At 44.0% G+C, this 16,221-nt stretch overlaps 1 pseudogene; it reads right to left on the reverse strand.

The window, feature by feature from the left end:
* Positions 1-1,875: 1,875 nt before the first annotated feature.
* On the reverse strand, positions 1,876-1,993 carry LOC124797089 (annotated as a pseudogene).
* Positions 1,994-16,221: the final 14,228 nt, after the last annotated feature.

Below are 16,221 nucleotides of genomic sequence, written 5' to 3' on the forward strand. Positions count from 1 at the left end.
GAAAGTTACACAGCAGCAAATTTGGATTTCACATAATGCAAAGATACGCACTTACGAACAGACTATCTTTATTTTCGTTATTGGTCTGTTTTTATTTTGCAATGACTTATTCTCTAACTTTTTAGTTTAATAAGGCTTATTCTTTCATTCTCCTCTCGTAGTTAATTAAGCGACTTACAGACGCGTATACCTGCGAATGAAAGCGATGCAATACTTTTGTGAGCAGAGAGTATGAAAGCTAAAATGGGAGTGCAGCCACACATTATGAAAAAGGCACCAGTTTTATACATTTCCAGGGTACAGTAATGTTTGGCACTATGTGTAAATGAGTACACCTTTTGGCTTACAACCACTGCACATCCAGTCATGGAAAAATTCAAAGTTTTTTGAGCAATTAATTTGGACTCTTCCATTGTCAAACAAAGATAGATCTAGAAAATGAAGGGTTTAAACACAAACTGAGATCATTCGTGCCCAACAAACATTCCACAGCTGAAATGCTGAATACGTAATACTTGTTATGGCGTTGGTTTTCATTTATTATAAAGGGTGTTTCAAAAAGAATATGCGTATTTCGAATGCGTACATTTATTGAACTTCAAGACATATGAATATGAAACTTTACACAAATATTTACGAACCTCTCAAGTTCAGATTACAGATGTTCAATATGTCCTCCATCAGCGACACGAACAATATCACATCGATACTCAAATTCCTCCCATACTCAGGCAAGCATGTCCTTCGCCACTGATGTTATGGGCAGTACGGATCCGGTTCTTCAACTCTTCCAGGTTCTGTGGGAGTGGTGGTACATAAAAGTTGTCTTTAACAAAAGCCCACAGGAAGAAGTCGTAGGGTGATACATGCTAAGTCGCCAGCTTCTTGACGACCAATCCATCGGTACGGTAGAGTTTCATTCAGACATTCACGCACTTGGCGACTCCAGTGAGGGGGTGCCCCGTTTTGTTGAAAAATGAAGTTGTCCTCGTGCAGCCTCGGAAACAACCAGTTTTGTAACATAGCGAGATACTGCTGACCGTTGACCGTGTTTTCATCAAAGAATAATGGGCCGTAAACAGATGATCGGGATATCGCACAAAAGACATTGATTGACTTTGGGCGAATCTCGTACATGTTCAGTGGCTGCATGTGGGTTCTGTAGGCCCAAAATTCAAAAATCGTGTTTGTTTAGCTGACCACTAACATGGCAAGCCGCTTCATCACTGAAGACGATGCGTTTTGCGAAAGAGTTAGCACTGTGAATAGCATCAAGAATCTCGTTGCAAAATGCCACACGTTTACGTTTGTCAACAGGACGCAGAGCTTGTAACAAGTATAACTTGTACACCTTCATAACCAACCGACGTCTCAAAACACGCCAAATTGTTGTAGTCGGTCATAACTCTCGACTGGCACGACGAGTTAATTTTGAAGCACTACTTTGGAAAGCAGTGCAACATTTTCTTCCGGAATACGAGGGCGGCCAGGACGCTTTCCTTTACATACTCATCTTCTATATAGAAACTGGCGATACAATCTGTGAATGCTCCATCCATTCGGAGGATCAATGTGGTACCTCAACCCGAAACGTCTTTGCACTGCAATCACGGATTTGCACCTCGCAAACTCTAAAACCCAAAATGATTTCTGCTGTGGAGTAAAGCAAGCAAGCACTCCGTCTTCAGGCCACAAGTGGCACATCGGGACCATCCGACCGCCGTGTCATCCTCAGTTGAGGATGCGCATAGGAGGGGCGTGTGGTCAGCACACCGCTCTCCCGGTCGTTACGATGGTTTTCTTTGACCGGAGGCGCTACTATTTGGCCGAGTAGCTCCTCAGTTGGCATCACGAGGCTGAGTGCACCCCGAAAAATGGCAACAGCGCACGGCGGCCTGGATGGTCACCCATCCAAGTGCCGGCCACACCCGACAGCGCTTAACTTCGGTGATCTCACGGGAACCGGTGTTTCCACAGCGGCAAGGCCGTTGCCACTCTGCTGTGGAGTAGCAATTTTAAATATATGACGGTTACCAAGCAAAACAGAAGACAACTGACATCTAACGGCTATTAATATAAACTAGACTGTATTCGTTTCTCCAATAGCCGAGCCGAGGCGTAGTGATCGATAGTCTGGACAAAATAATACTTTGTGATACTTTTTGAAACACTCTATATTGTAATGCAAATTAAGTTTAAAGTAAAAATTCAGTTGGCTAAGTGACTAGCATTTAGTTCGGAGCTCGGAAGGTCGTAAGGTATGTGAACATATGGTAAGAATATGGGACTATTTTTGTGGATAACGAAAGAAAAGAGCAACAACTGACAAATGGGTGGTGACTAAATGACATTGGTAACTGTTCAGAAGTAACATGGGTGCGTAATGCTTACCATATCAAATAACAGAAATATCAAGATGAGTAATTTGTTCACCAGCTCAGATATCGTATTTGTAAATCTACTGACATATTTCACGTCAGCTTGACGTGTCGCAAATAAGATACGCGAAGCATGTAAATTGTTAACAAACCCGCCAACTGCCTTTATCAGACCTGAGAGTCACAAATAGTGGCACGTTTCATGAAGCCAAGTAATGCGCCAATGTGCCGTCTGACGCAAGCTGTGTCTTCGTTCCTTATTTGGGGCTGAGTGTTAGTGCTGCCAGAACTGTCGTTACAAGGCTTGTGGTGGTACTTAGGAAACGTACGGAGAGGAAGAGAGGAGGAGGCGGGGGAGAAGGAGGAGGTGGAGGAGAGAGTGAGAAAGAGAGTGAGAGGCAAATGGTGATACCGACGCTGACTGGCTGAGAGTTCAGGACGCCATATTTGTACCTGTCTTCTGTTTACTGTGGTTGCATTAGCATGCGAGGTGCTGTCGCAGACAGATTTTAACTCTCGTAATACTCACACATCTATTACATTATATAATTATTTTCAAGGAGAAAGACAGTAGATCTTACTCCTCTGCATGTCCTTTGCTGGTTCATTTTACATGATTTAACATCGATAAAAGAACACTGATGTAAGTGGAATCTGCGAAGATGACTGTTGCCTTCAGCTTCCACACCAGTTTTTCTATACTAAATGTGAATGTAACTAACAAAAAAATGGTTCAGATGGCTCTGAGCACTATGGGACTTAACATCTGTGGTCATCAGTCCCCTAGAACTTAGAACTAATTAAACCTAACTAACCTAAGGACATCACACACATCCATGCCCGAGGCAGGATTCGAACCTGCGACCGTAGCAGTCGCGCGTTTCCGGACTGAGCGCCTAGAACCGCTAGACCACCGCGGCCGGCAATGTAACTAACAGGGATTACATAATTTTTTAGGACAAGAAAAAGCCATTTCAGGTTGTTTCACCACTGATTACAAACATTGCAGTGAAGAAGGCTTCATCACGAAACTGTCTCCGATAACTGATGAAAAACGCAAGAAACAGGCAGGTATAGTCGATCCAGGCGACAGAAATCGTAAAGGCGGTTAGTAGAAAGTGATGACGCATTCGTTTCTGGTCAATTACGTACTTTATGCTGTGACATGGCAATGCTAATGTCTAACCAATAACATTTCGTCGTATCCACTAGTATTTCTAGAATATTCAGTGTTACAGTGTACAATTTTAAGTGCAAAAGAACAAACAAAAAAAGTCACTCTCAATACCAAAGGGTTGCCATACAGTAGTGATCAATAAACCTCATTAAAATTATACATTTACTGCACAACAGACTGTGTCTGTACATATTTACTCCCAAGTGGTACAGTGCTTGACTACTAACTCAATGACCTTGGCTTCCAGCCTTCGGCATTTATTGTTTTCTTCAAATACTGCTGCCATCACCTCTGCTAGTTATTTGTTAAAATGAAAAATTTAATCTGTTTCCTGTGAAATGCGTATCTAATGGCAGATCCTATTTGCACACTGCACATTTTTATATATAGATTGATTTTTTATTGCTATTGATTGACACTCACAGTGCAGATAACTGGTTACGGAAAATAATGGGCAAGGAATATAAATGTGACCATGAGCATTTTGATGGTTTGTATAATATGGATATTCAGTTACCTGTCATGCATTATTACTATTGTGTCTCTGTAGAAAGCGTAGTCGTTTCGTTATCAGAAAATCAGCTACTGTGAAATAGTTTCTCCGCTGCTTACTGTTTTAGCTTTTTGAAGTGTCAATGCAGAAATAAGTTTGCTGGATTCCACAAAGACTGACTGAAAGTATATTATGTGGGGACGAAAAAAGTTGATTCAAAACTTAAACCTCAACTTCGATGACGAATATTCCTGCAAGAAGCACTGACATTGCTTAAGAATATCTTCAATAAAACAAATGAAATTATTTGTGGTTGATCCAAATTATTTCCAGAATATCATAACAACTGTAATAAGTGGATAATATTTCACTACTCTTGGCGAAGGTTCGATGATACGATCCTTCACACCAGAGCAGCACACACTACAGTAAAGGTACAGCCATATGGGAATGACATTCGCTTCAGCCAAGTACCAGGCAATAAACTAGAAGTGTTTATTTGGTGTTACTTGTCAGATAGACGCCTTGTTACAGCCCACAGGCAACTTCATGTCTCGCAGTGCTAACAACTTGTACATACCGTGTGACGTCTAGAAAGAACATGGCGACTGCCTGAGAATAGGCCACTCTCTCTGTATACCAGTTGAAAAGAAGTATCCAAACGTCTATTAAAACTAAACTAAATTCCGCCCGAACAGGCCCAACGGCACCGACCGGCCGCTGTGTCATCCTCAGTCCACAGGCGTCAATGGATGCGGATGTGGAGGGGCACGTGGACAGCACGCCGCTCTCCCAGCCGTAAGTCAGTTTACGAGACCGGAGCCGCCACTTCTCGGTCAAGTTCATCCGGGAGCTGAATGCACCCCGCTTGCCAACAGTGCTCGGCAGACCGGATGGTCACCCATCCTAGTGCTAACCCAGCCCGACAGCGCTTAACTTCGGTGATCTGACAGTAGCCATTGCGGCAAGGCCGTTGGCCACCCAAACATCTACTAGTGGACACTTACAGGGTATGGATCCACCAGTTTCCCTTATGGTGGCTTGAACTCTACTGGGAACACTTTCAGTGGGGCGTCTGGATGTCTTTAGGAGTGGCAGCCCTTTCTTCCTCAAGAGTCAAAACCAGAGACGGCAGTAATGATGGATACTGTGGCTTGGAGGGAAGCCGACGTTCAAAGGTGTTACATTGTGTCCAAGTCGGAAGCTTGGCAGACTAATCCATTTCAGTTACTGTCCACTTACCATTGCTGATTTATGGGAGGGTGTATTTTCATACTGGTAGTCATTATTTCTGAACTGTTGCTCTATTGCGCACAGTACACAATGCTGTGAAATGTGGGCATACTCTTATTCTTTCACGTTTAACGATTGCCAAAGAGCAATGACGGGACCACGCTCCAACCACAAAAAGCCTCTATACCCTAACACCATCTTCGCTATACTTCATTGTTGGTGGAACACATGATGGCATGTGACCTGCTCCAGGCATTCGCCAACCTCAAACCCTTTCATCGGGCTACCACAGGGTGTAGAGTGATTATTAATTACTCCGCATCACTCGTTACCTTTCATCCACTTTCCAGTAGCGTTGCGCTTTTCGCGCTTTTCGCCACCTCAAGAATCACTTAGCACTGATAGCGGTAATGTCAGGCATATGAAGGGCTGCTCGAACACAGTACCCTTTCATTTTAAATGCATACCCTCAGTCACCGTGCTAGCTAGGCTACAGGTAGCACATTGGTACTCTCGTGTGATTTCTTCCACTGACTTCAAGTTTCTTTTTGTAAGCACTCTCCGTAACGCTCGACGGTCCTTGTCCGTTAGTATATGAGCTACGGCTGGTCTTTGTTTAGCGGTGGTTGTTCCTTTGCATTTCCACTTCACAGTCACTTAGCAGCAGCCGAATTTGGCAGCTGTCCTTGAAATGTCCTTGCTCGAATTGTTACTCGTGTAACATGCAGTGACTAGTCCGCGTTAGAAATTACTGAGGTTTCCTAACCTCCCATTCTATTGTTTATGCTTGTCTACTGACAACACAATGTTGCGCGTCTTCTTTTATGCTGGCGGGTCGGCCTCCCGTGGCACCCAGTGGTCGATTCTGCATTAAAAAGTGAAATCTGGATAATTTTTATCAGATAGTGTGCATCCCTCCTCGAGGTTTGGAAAAAACACGACTGCCGTCTTAGGATGGCCATTCGCTCTATAGAGGCTGAGTCGCCTCAAAGTTGCACCGCAAATATTGCTGAAGTGGGAAGTGCTAGTGATGTGCAGTTTTCACAGAATGGACTGGTAGACAGGGGCTCGTATTGTTAGCTGATATACACTTTTTAAAATGGAGCAATGCCTATTGACCAACTAATAGTAGGGTAGAATACTTGTGGCAGCACACACTGCAGAACAACAAACTGCATACGTTAGTTATGTGGGTTGTGACCAGTAACGAGACAACTGGTCATCACGGATCGTGTCCAAAATGGCCACGGGCAGCGGCAGTACACGCTGCCAGTCTGGTACGCAACGACTGCGGCACATATGCTAGCATTTCAGCGGAGATGCTCGAGCACGATGCATTAATACGTCCGTGTATATCATTGGGTGTAGTTGGTAGGTCTTTACAGATGGCATCTTTCAGCTTTCCTCGCAGAAAAAAAGTCTACAGGCGTCGAATGCGGGGGACGGGGGACGGACCGGCCAGGGTACAGGTCCTCTGCTTCCAATAAAACGTTTGGAAATAATTCCTAAGGACTTAGTGTAGTTCTTCGTGTTCTGTGGGCTGCACAGCCATCACGTTGGTGCCACAGGATCTTCCTGGTCTGTAAAAGAACGTATTCTAGCATCTCTAGAAAATGGTCTGTTAGGAGGCAGCGATAGCTGTGCGCGTTCAGTATTCCGTCAATGAAAAACGGGCCTATGAGCTGATGGTTCACTATCCCACATCACACGATCACACACAATGGACGCTGACGTTTTACCTTAAGTCAACGGTGATTGTCAACAGACCAATAGTGCATGTTTCTGCGGTTCGACTCGTAAACGTTGCTTCATCACTAAACAATATACATGATACATCTGGAATATCCTACCTTAGTGCACGTGCACACAAACTAACACGATTCTCATAATCATTTCCGTGTAGCCCTTGAAGGAGAGGTATATTGTAGAGGTAGAGCCCACGTCGATGGAGAATGTATAGTACACTTGGCTGACTCGTGCCACTTCCTCGTGGGATTGCGCGGGAGCTACCGTGAGGATCAACTGCAGCAGCAGCAAGAAAATTAATTTCCCCTGTTCTGTCGTCACTTGTGTCCTTCTGTTAGTTGTCTAAGTGTTACAATACCACTTTTACGTAGCTGGTTGATGAGGTTGACAAATAACTGCAGAGATGGTTGACGTGTATTGAGATACCTTGTCGCGTACACCGTACAAGAACGAACTCCACTCTTTCTGTACTCACTGTACACCATGAGCATGTCCGCTTTTTCTGAACTGGTAAATTCCGGTCGCCCACTCACGACCCACGGCTTGGGCTGTCACACACTGACTGACTTGCAAGTCTCAATGGACTCAAACAACCCACAAGCACACTGCAAGCAAACGTAACATCGTACCTAGCAACTACGCAGGCTGAATGGCGCAAACAAGTGTCGCTGTAGAAATTTTTCAAAACGCGATATCTGGAAAACGGCTCACACTAGTCTCCTGCAAGTAGCACCACTGACATTCTCAATTACCCTACTTTTATTTTGTTAATGTTAATAGGCATTGTTCGATTAAAAAAATACACTTTTTTAGTATTATCACAATCTGTTTTGTCTAGCGGTTCTAGGCGCTCAGTCCGGAACTGCGTGACTGCTACGGTCGCAGGTTCGAATCCTGCCTCGGGCATGGATGTGTGTGATGTCCTTAGGTTAGTTAGGTTTAAGTAGTTCTAAGTTGTAGGGGACTGATGACCTAAGATGTTAAGTCCCATAGTGCTCAGAGCCATTTGAACCATTTGAACAATCTGTTTTTTGCTAACAATACGCACCATAACAAATAACCCATTCTGAAGAAAACGAACCCAACAGTACTTTCCGCCTCCGCAATATCTGTGATACCAGTTTTAGATGATTCGCTCCGTGTATGTCGGTTCTCCAGTGGCACCTGTTGGGGGCGAGCACCGGCGGCTGCTCGCTGAATGCTGCTCTGTTCTCCGACCGCAGAGAAGCGGACCCTTCAGAACCAGCCTGCCTCCCCCTCAGTCAACAGGAAACTATAGCGCCTCTGGTAATCCGGCGCGGCCCAGGGGCTGTTTTTGCCGCCGCGAGGCCGGGGTTGACTGACGGGCAAATAGCCATGTGGCTGCTGTCGGCGCCCTCCACTGGCAACGCGGCGACTTTGTCCCGCGGCGGCGCGCCCTCCCTGACCGCCACTAACGAAACCATGAGAAGCTGTCTCAACACCAAGGCGAGAAACAATACCAGTACATACGTGGAAGGGGCGGTGTTCACGTGATGAACGATAAGTCAGACAAGGGATGTACCCAGGCTCGAACAGCTAAAACAACGCGGTTTTAAAATGTGATGAGACGTCTCTTCTACAAACCAGTGAAGTCATTTATCGTTAAATCAGCGAATTTCTGTAGAACCGATGTCTGAAGCTTAGCCAAAGACAACAGAAGAAACAACTCCGTGTGGCACATAATTATGACCAGCAAATTCAAAACGGCCTAAAATGTTATTTGAAAGAAAGCTAAGGATTTGCTTAAAACATTATATGTTGACATATGGTGTGCTGGCGTGAGCTGTCGCCAGCACGTCAGCGGGAAAAGGTGTAGCTCGAGATCGATAGTAGGCGCTGGATCAAGCGCGCCTATCACGAGAGGGGCCAGAGACACCAACAAGCAACACGCTGCCAACGCCCTCTCGACAGCAAGTATTTAGGCCGCCGCCGATGAGTGGAGGGCCTCGCTGACCCTTCTCTTCCAGTTGGCGTCTGTCAGTGTATCAGCAAAGCGGGCTCAATTCACGTAACAGGCTATGAGGATGTGGCATCGATAGCAACGATGCCACAGGTTAGTTGCCAGTTAAGTTGGCACTGCGACAGACAACGACGACAGCGCCCTCTAGCCGGTGCTGTGGAGAGCTCTACGAGCGTCGCTCCAGGTTCTGCCCATTTGATCAGGAGGCGACGGCAGTGACACTTCGCTTCAGCTTGAGACCGTGCTCACCTGTACAAAGTAATGTATTGCTCTTCTTGCACCAGTAAACCACTTTTACTTTTTTGCAGTACCGACGTGTATTACCTTTTTGTGCTCCTGCTCCTACCCACGCGCCGCCTTCCACGCGGGATACTAAAGAGAGTACATGGCGACCAGGTTACTGCCTACAGTGGGGCTACCAGTGACACTAAAGTTTGCAATTACCGATATTGTTTGTGTTCCGGCGTAACGACAGGCGACGGAATGACGATGAAGACTGGAAGAGCAGAGGGGTATGTGAGACGAGCTCAGCCAGTAGTACGCAGACTAGGACGACACCAAGACAGGAGCGACTTCTATACGAAGAGAATATAAGCGCCGCACCGCTAAGACCCGGCCGCAGTGGAAGATTAGCCGTCATACAAACGTTAAAAGCAGTCTCTTACGAACTGGTTTGTTTTGCTTGTATTGACAGTGTATATACTGAAGGACCTTGATTATATGCATCTCGCCATTTGCCCGTGACTCACCTTTGTGAATACGCAAAGTTAAGTTCAAACTGTGGTACTTAACTGCTAAGGTCATCAGTCCCTAAGCTTACACACTATGTAACCTTAATTATCCTAAGGACAAACACACACACCCATGCCCCAGGGAGGACTCGAACCTCCACCGGGATCAGCCGCGTAGTCCATGACTACAGCGCCTTAGACCGCCCGGCTAATCACGCGGCGCAATGTTAAGTATTGTCAGTTTAATTTGCTATAATAAACTAAATTAACACGATTTACTTGAATTGTTGTCTAGTGATCCGAAAAACAGCTTCCATAGGCGACCTATATTAGACGAGTGGGCAGGATACTACAGTCTGCAAGGGGACTATCACTGACGAGCTTGTACCACAACACACGGGCTCTGTTCCAGTTAAGTAAATACTTCCAGTATAAGTAAATAGCAGAACTAAAAAATTAATATACAAATCCATATTAGAGAGTGTGGTTCTGTATCGAACGGAGACCTGGACAATTAACATGAAGCACATTAAAAAATTACAAGCTCTAGAGATGGACTTCTGGAGAAGATCGGCAAGAATCTCCAGGAAAGAAAAGATAAGGAACATCGAAATAATAAGGAGAATGGAAATAAAAGAAAGAATATATGATGTAATGGATAGGAAGAAATTACAGTTGTACGGGCATGTACGACGAATGGAGAAAACCAGACTACCAAAATTGATACTGGAGTGGGAACCGGAGGGGAGAAGAGGAAAAGGACGACCTATGACCACCTGGCTCCAGATTGTACAGCACACAGTGAGGAGAATGGGCGCAGAGGAAGAGGACACACAAGATCGAAACACCTGGAGGAATATTTTGAAAATATAGTTTAAGAACGTTTATTGTTTGTATTGTAATTTCCAAGTAAATTATTATGTTGGAGATAAGCCTCTGTATTGAGGAAAATCTCAAAATAATAATAATAAACAAGTAAATAAAGACCTTATTTAATTCACGTGTGCATTCGTTTTGTAGAAATAGGATACCGGCCAACCATGGCAACAACCCGTTCCTGTACAAGACACTACAGTGGCGACGAGGATACTACACATGGAGTGCAGTGTGCTACATTATGTAGCTACAGTTTTACTGATAATTTCCGGTTTGATGTCAGTTCTGTTGACTGTAATTTTATATCGTTTAAATATGATCTTTTTATGGCATTTTTTATATGACCTGATCATTTTTCTCGTAAATCTGTTAGTACATGTAATTGATTTGGACGTTCTGAGCCGGCCGCGGTGGTCGTGCGGTTCTAGGCGCTGCAGTCCGGGACCGCGGGACTGCTACGGTCGCAGGTTCGAATTCTGCCTCGGGCATGGATGTGTGTGATGTCCTTAGGTTAGTTAGGTTTAAGTAGTTCTAAGTTCTAGGGGACTGATGACCTTAGATGTTAAGTCCCATAGTGCTCAGAGCCATTTGAACCATTTTTGGACGTTCTGATGCAGACAACAACTGTCGGTGCCGAAACCAGATCAAAGTAAAATCTTTTTACAACCTGTTGGCAGTATCACACAAATCTTACCACCATGAAAAAATTTAAATCGAGTATGGACTTTGACTTGATGCAGTCTCGTTTCATACTCGAGTCCCTATTCTTCACCATTCGTTAGGTTGGCTCATCATCGTGAAACAGTTGGAAAGCTTGAGACCTACATCTAATGCTTCGTTTACCAATGACACATCAAACCACATCCTATTGTTTCATCATTATCAACATCATCGGATATTATCTTGAAGTGTGGCTCACTATGATGACTCTATGGCCCGTAATTCATGATAATATGGGGAAGGCAATCTAGCTACATCCCTTGGTGTAGCTACACCAATTGATGTCGCACTGCGTAATTTTCTTTTGCAAATAAAACTTTTTTGTTTGTTTTAATTTTTACGTTTCTGTCTCCACCCTGAAAGGCGAGTGAGTTATTTGAGATCTGGGGTTCCCTATAGTCTGCAGATTCTTAACCATCAAGGGGATCCCCACCCGGGTATACGTTCGATATACCAGTTCTGGAATTTGCCTTGCAACCGAAGGTCATTTCCAGAATCGTGACAATCTGTTATAGGATTTTGAAACACGTTTTGAAGTTCCCAGAGACGGAAAATCTGCCCCCGTATACCCCCCTCCCCTTCAAAGAAACAAAATGGGTTCCGCAAACAACGATAACGTGATACCCAGCTCGCTCCATTCGTCCGCTCGACTCAGAAGACAGTAGATATATGCACCCAGGTCTACATCGTGTTCTTTGACTTCTGGAAGGCGTTTACGTGTTTCTAGAAAATAGAACTCATATTAGTAGTAGCAATCTCAGGCTACGTGAAAAAAATTGAGAGTATCTTTACAAGATAGCCACCCTGGGTGGCCGAGCGGTTCTAGGCGCTACAGTCTGGAGCCAGACGACCGCTACGGTCGCAGGTTCGAATCCTGCCTCGGGCATGGATGTGGGTGATGTCCTTAGGTTAGTTAGGTTTAAGTAGTTCTCAGTTCTAGGGGACTGATGACCTCAGAAGTTAAGTCCCATAGTGATCAGAGCCATTTGAACCATTTTACAAGATAATATACTTTTCAATTGTCCCCTGAGTTATTGAAAATGATCATTGTGGGAGTATCAAGCCAGAAAAATAAAGGTGGTGGTAGTAGTAAAAAAACTTTCTTATATTTGTAGTGATTGTGTTGTTATTGTAGTAACAATACGCGTAGTTGTAACAGTATTAATAGCAGCATGTGATAAAGATAACCGCAAAACTTTTTTAAGCAGATTAAAGTAAAGAAATTTTTTGGATATTTTTTTGGTCACAGAAAAGGAACGCCCATATGAGAATGGAAAAAAGGTTCTAGGTTAATTATATGTACATTAGCTTATAAGGTATCATGAAAATGTTGGAGCGATAGCAGCAGAAAAGACCGAAACTAGGAATAATATTATAGCAGACACTGTAAACTTAGTTCAGTAATCACAATAGCAAAGAAACAAACAAACATTGTCATAATGGTTCATATAAATTACATTTGATGTGCAAGGGGCTATTGTTTTTATGTAAAAAGTGGACTAGAATAAATAAATAAGGAGGATGTATAAATAACTTCGGGGTGTACGCCATGGGGGCCCGCAATTCCAATATAACGTCTGAGACGCGCTGGTTTTTAACTCTACCTAAATAAATAAAGAAAATAATAATTTCAACTGTACATCGCCACTTTACAATGTGCGAAGTACACTCGGCATGAAGCTCGTGGATATTTAATCACTGAACGCGTATGATAGCTGAATAAGAAGTTAATACTGGCTGATGCTGAGCACATTATTCAGAAATGTTTGAAACAAAGTAGAGGAGTGCATGTTAGTGGTAGGAGGATAGATGTATTCAATTTGCGGATGATACGCTGTTACTGGCAGAGAGTGAAAGAACCATGACTGGAATGTTAAAAGAATTAAATAAGACCTGTGAGGAATTTGGAATGAGAATTAACAAGAAAAAGACAAAATGTGTGGCAATAAGAGCAAGAAAAGTAAGAACAACTTTGAAGTTAGGACAGAAAGATAAAGAACAAGTTAATGCTTTTAAATATCTAGGAAGATTTATTACGGACAACATGTGTAATAAAGATGTAACAAGACGTATATAATTGCCAAGGAGACTGTTAATAAGAGGAAGCTTATGTATGGGTGCCTGGACAGGGAAGACACTGGCGAAGTGCCTTATATGGAAAATTGTAAATTTGTGGTAAGCTCCTATGGGACCAAACCGCTAAGGTCATCGCTCCCTAGGGTTATACAATATTTAATCTAAATTAAACAAACTTACGCTAAGGACAACACGCACAACAATGCCCGAGGAAGGACTCGAACCTCCGACGGGTGGAGCCGCGTGAACCGTGGCAAGGCGATTCAGACCGGACGGCTACCCCGCGTGGTCATTATATGGGCAGTGGAATTATACGGAGCTGAGAGATGGTCACTGAGGAAAGAGGAAGGAAAAAGAATACAAGAATTTGAGATGTGGATTTGGATGAAAATGGAAGGGGCAAAATGGGTAGACAAAGTGAGAACTGAGGAGGAGAAAAGTCGGGGAAGAGAGAAAAATTTTAAAGGTAATCAGGAGGAGGAAAAGCAACTAGTCTGGACCCTGGATGAGAAGAGACAGTGCACTGATGGATGCTATGGAAGGAACTGTGGCTGGAAGAAGAAGAAGAAGAAGAAGAAGAGGACACAGAAGATACCAGATGGTGGACAGTATAAGGATAGGAAACAATCGTGAGAAAACGAAGAGAATAGAAAATGATATGATACGCGAAGACCTGCCCTAGGGCAGAACACTGATGATAATGATGATGATGGTACTATATTACATATAAATGTTATACATTTTGTACTTCCGAACTGTGTCTTCTCATGTTTGGTCTAGAAAGTACACAGGCAGATGCAAAGAAACAAGGAAGAAAGACTGGGATTCAACGCCACTCCGACGTACAAGTTCGGAATGAACAAGTATTGTGAAGGAAACTGGCCACTATTTTTCAGTATAACCATACTAACATTCGCTTTCATCAATTCAGGAAAACCGTAGGAGACCATACTCAGAATCGCCAGATGTGTGTTTTAAACTTACTGCCCCTTACACCACCGTTTCACCTCACTCAGCCAGCAACGACACCTCTCTCTCGCTGGGTCCCCTTTTTCTATTTCTACATCCGATTGATGACAAATGAAAGATATTATTTGGCAGACCAATGCAAACGTTTCAATTTTTTTTTTTCAAAACAGTAATTAATTAAGCACTGATGTGCAGGAAACATTAGGGAAGTACTTCCCTGAATTTATTTGGGAGGTATAAGTTATACGAAGGCTAAAAATTAAAGCGCTCGTTTATTAGCTGGACTGAAAGGGAACGCAAACAGCCCAGTAGTTAATAGTTGGAGAATGGCAAGGAATTCTTCGTCTTTTCCGAAACAGAGACTGATTCCTTGTCGCAGTCTCACGCGAGTAATTGCGACGACATGACACTTATTGTGACGACACTATCTGCACGTGAGATGAAGGCTCGTTACGCACGTTGCTCACGTACACGTACAAGCAGCGCGTTGCGTCAGCTGCCATTCTGGCGGATAGACGCCTAATGAGGCAAGATATACGAGCAGGGGGGCGGCCGTTTTCACTTATACAGCAGAATGTGCCGAAGTTAAAACGCCTGACTAACTGTTGTTCATCCGTGACCAATATGGATATGCCTTTCACTTAATAAGGAATTGTGATTAACTGCTGTACACACAAAGAGCTCTTTACCAGAGAAAGCTAATTGCGTAGTACCAGCTGTCTATTGATGAAACAGCTAGCGCTTAAAAAAATTCACCTTCTTTTAAAAATAAATCGTTATGCTTAGAAGGGAGTCAAAACATTTCAGAAACAAATGTAATATGACGGCAGCGATTCAAATCTCAGTCGACCTATCACAGAAACAAATCAAAACAACTTCGGGTGAATGTAGAGTACGTGTTTCGAAAAATTAATCTGGTTTTTTTCCACAGACAAAGTGGCAACTTTGACTTACACTACTGGCCATTAAAATTGCTACACCACGAAGATGACGTGCTACAGACGCGAAATTTAACCGACACGAAGAAGATGCTGTGATATGCAAATGATTAGCTTCTCAGAGCATTCACACGAGGTTGGCGCCGGTGGCGACACCTACAACGTGCTGACATGAGGAAAGTTTCCAACCGATTTCTCATATACAAACAGCAGTTACCGGCGTTGCCTGATGAAACGTTGTTGTAATGCCTCGTGTAAGGAGGAGAAATGCGTACCATCACGTTTCCGACTTTGATAAGGTCGGGGCCAGCCGCGGTGTTCTCGCGGTTCTCGGCGCGCAGTCCGGAACAGTGCGACTGCTACGGTCGCAGGTTCGAATTCTGCCTCGGGCGTGGATGTGTGTGATGTCCTTAGGTTAGTTAGGTTTAAGTAGTTCTAAGTTCTAGGGGACTGATGACCACAGCAGTTGAGTCCCATAGTGCTCAGAGCCATTTGAACCATTTTTAAGGTCGGATTGTAGCCTATCGCGATTGCTGCTCGCGTTGGTCGAGATCCAATGACTGTTAGCAGAATATGGAATCGGTGGGTTCAGGAGGGTAATACGGAACGCCGTGCTGGATCCCAACGGCCTCATATCACTAGCAGTCGAGATGACAGGCATCGTATCCGCATGGCTGTAATGGATCGTGCAGCCACGTCTCGATCCCTGAGTCAGCAGATAGCGACATTTGCAAGACAACAACCATCTGCACGAACAGTTCGACGACGTTTGTATCAGTATGGACTATCAGTTCGGAGACCATGGCTGCGGTTACGCTTAACGCTGCATCACAGACAAGAGCGCCTGTGATGGTGTACTCAACGACGAACCTGGGTGCACGAATGGTAAAACTTCATTTTTTC

The sequence above is a fragment of the Schistocerca piceifrons genome, chromosome 4 (genome assembly GCF_021461385.2).
Source record: "Schistocerca piceifrons isolate TAMUIC-IGC-003096 chromosome 4, iqSchPice1.1, whole genome shotgun sequence".
NCBI classification, from domain to species: domain Eukaryota; kingdom Metazoa; phylum Arthropoda; class Insecta; order Orthoptera; family Acrididae; genus Schistocerca; species Schistocerca piceifrons.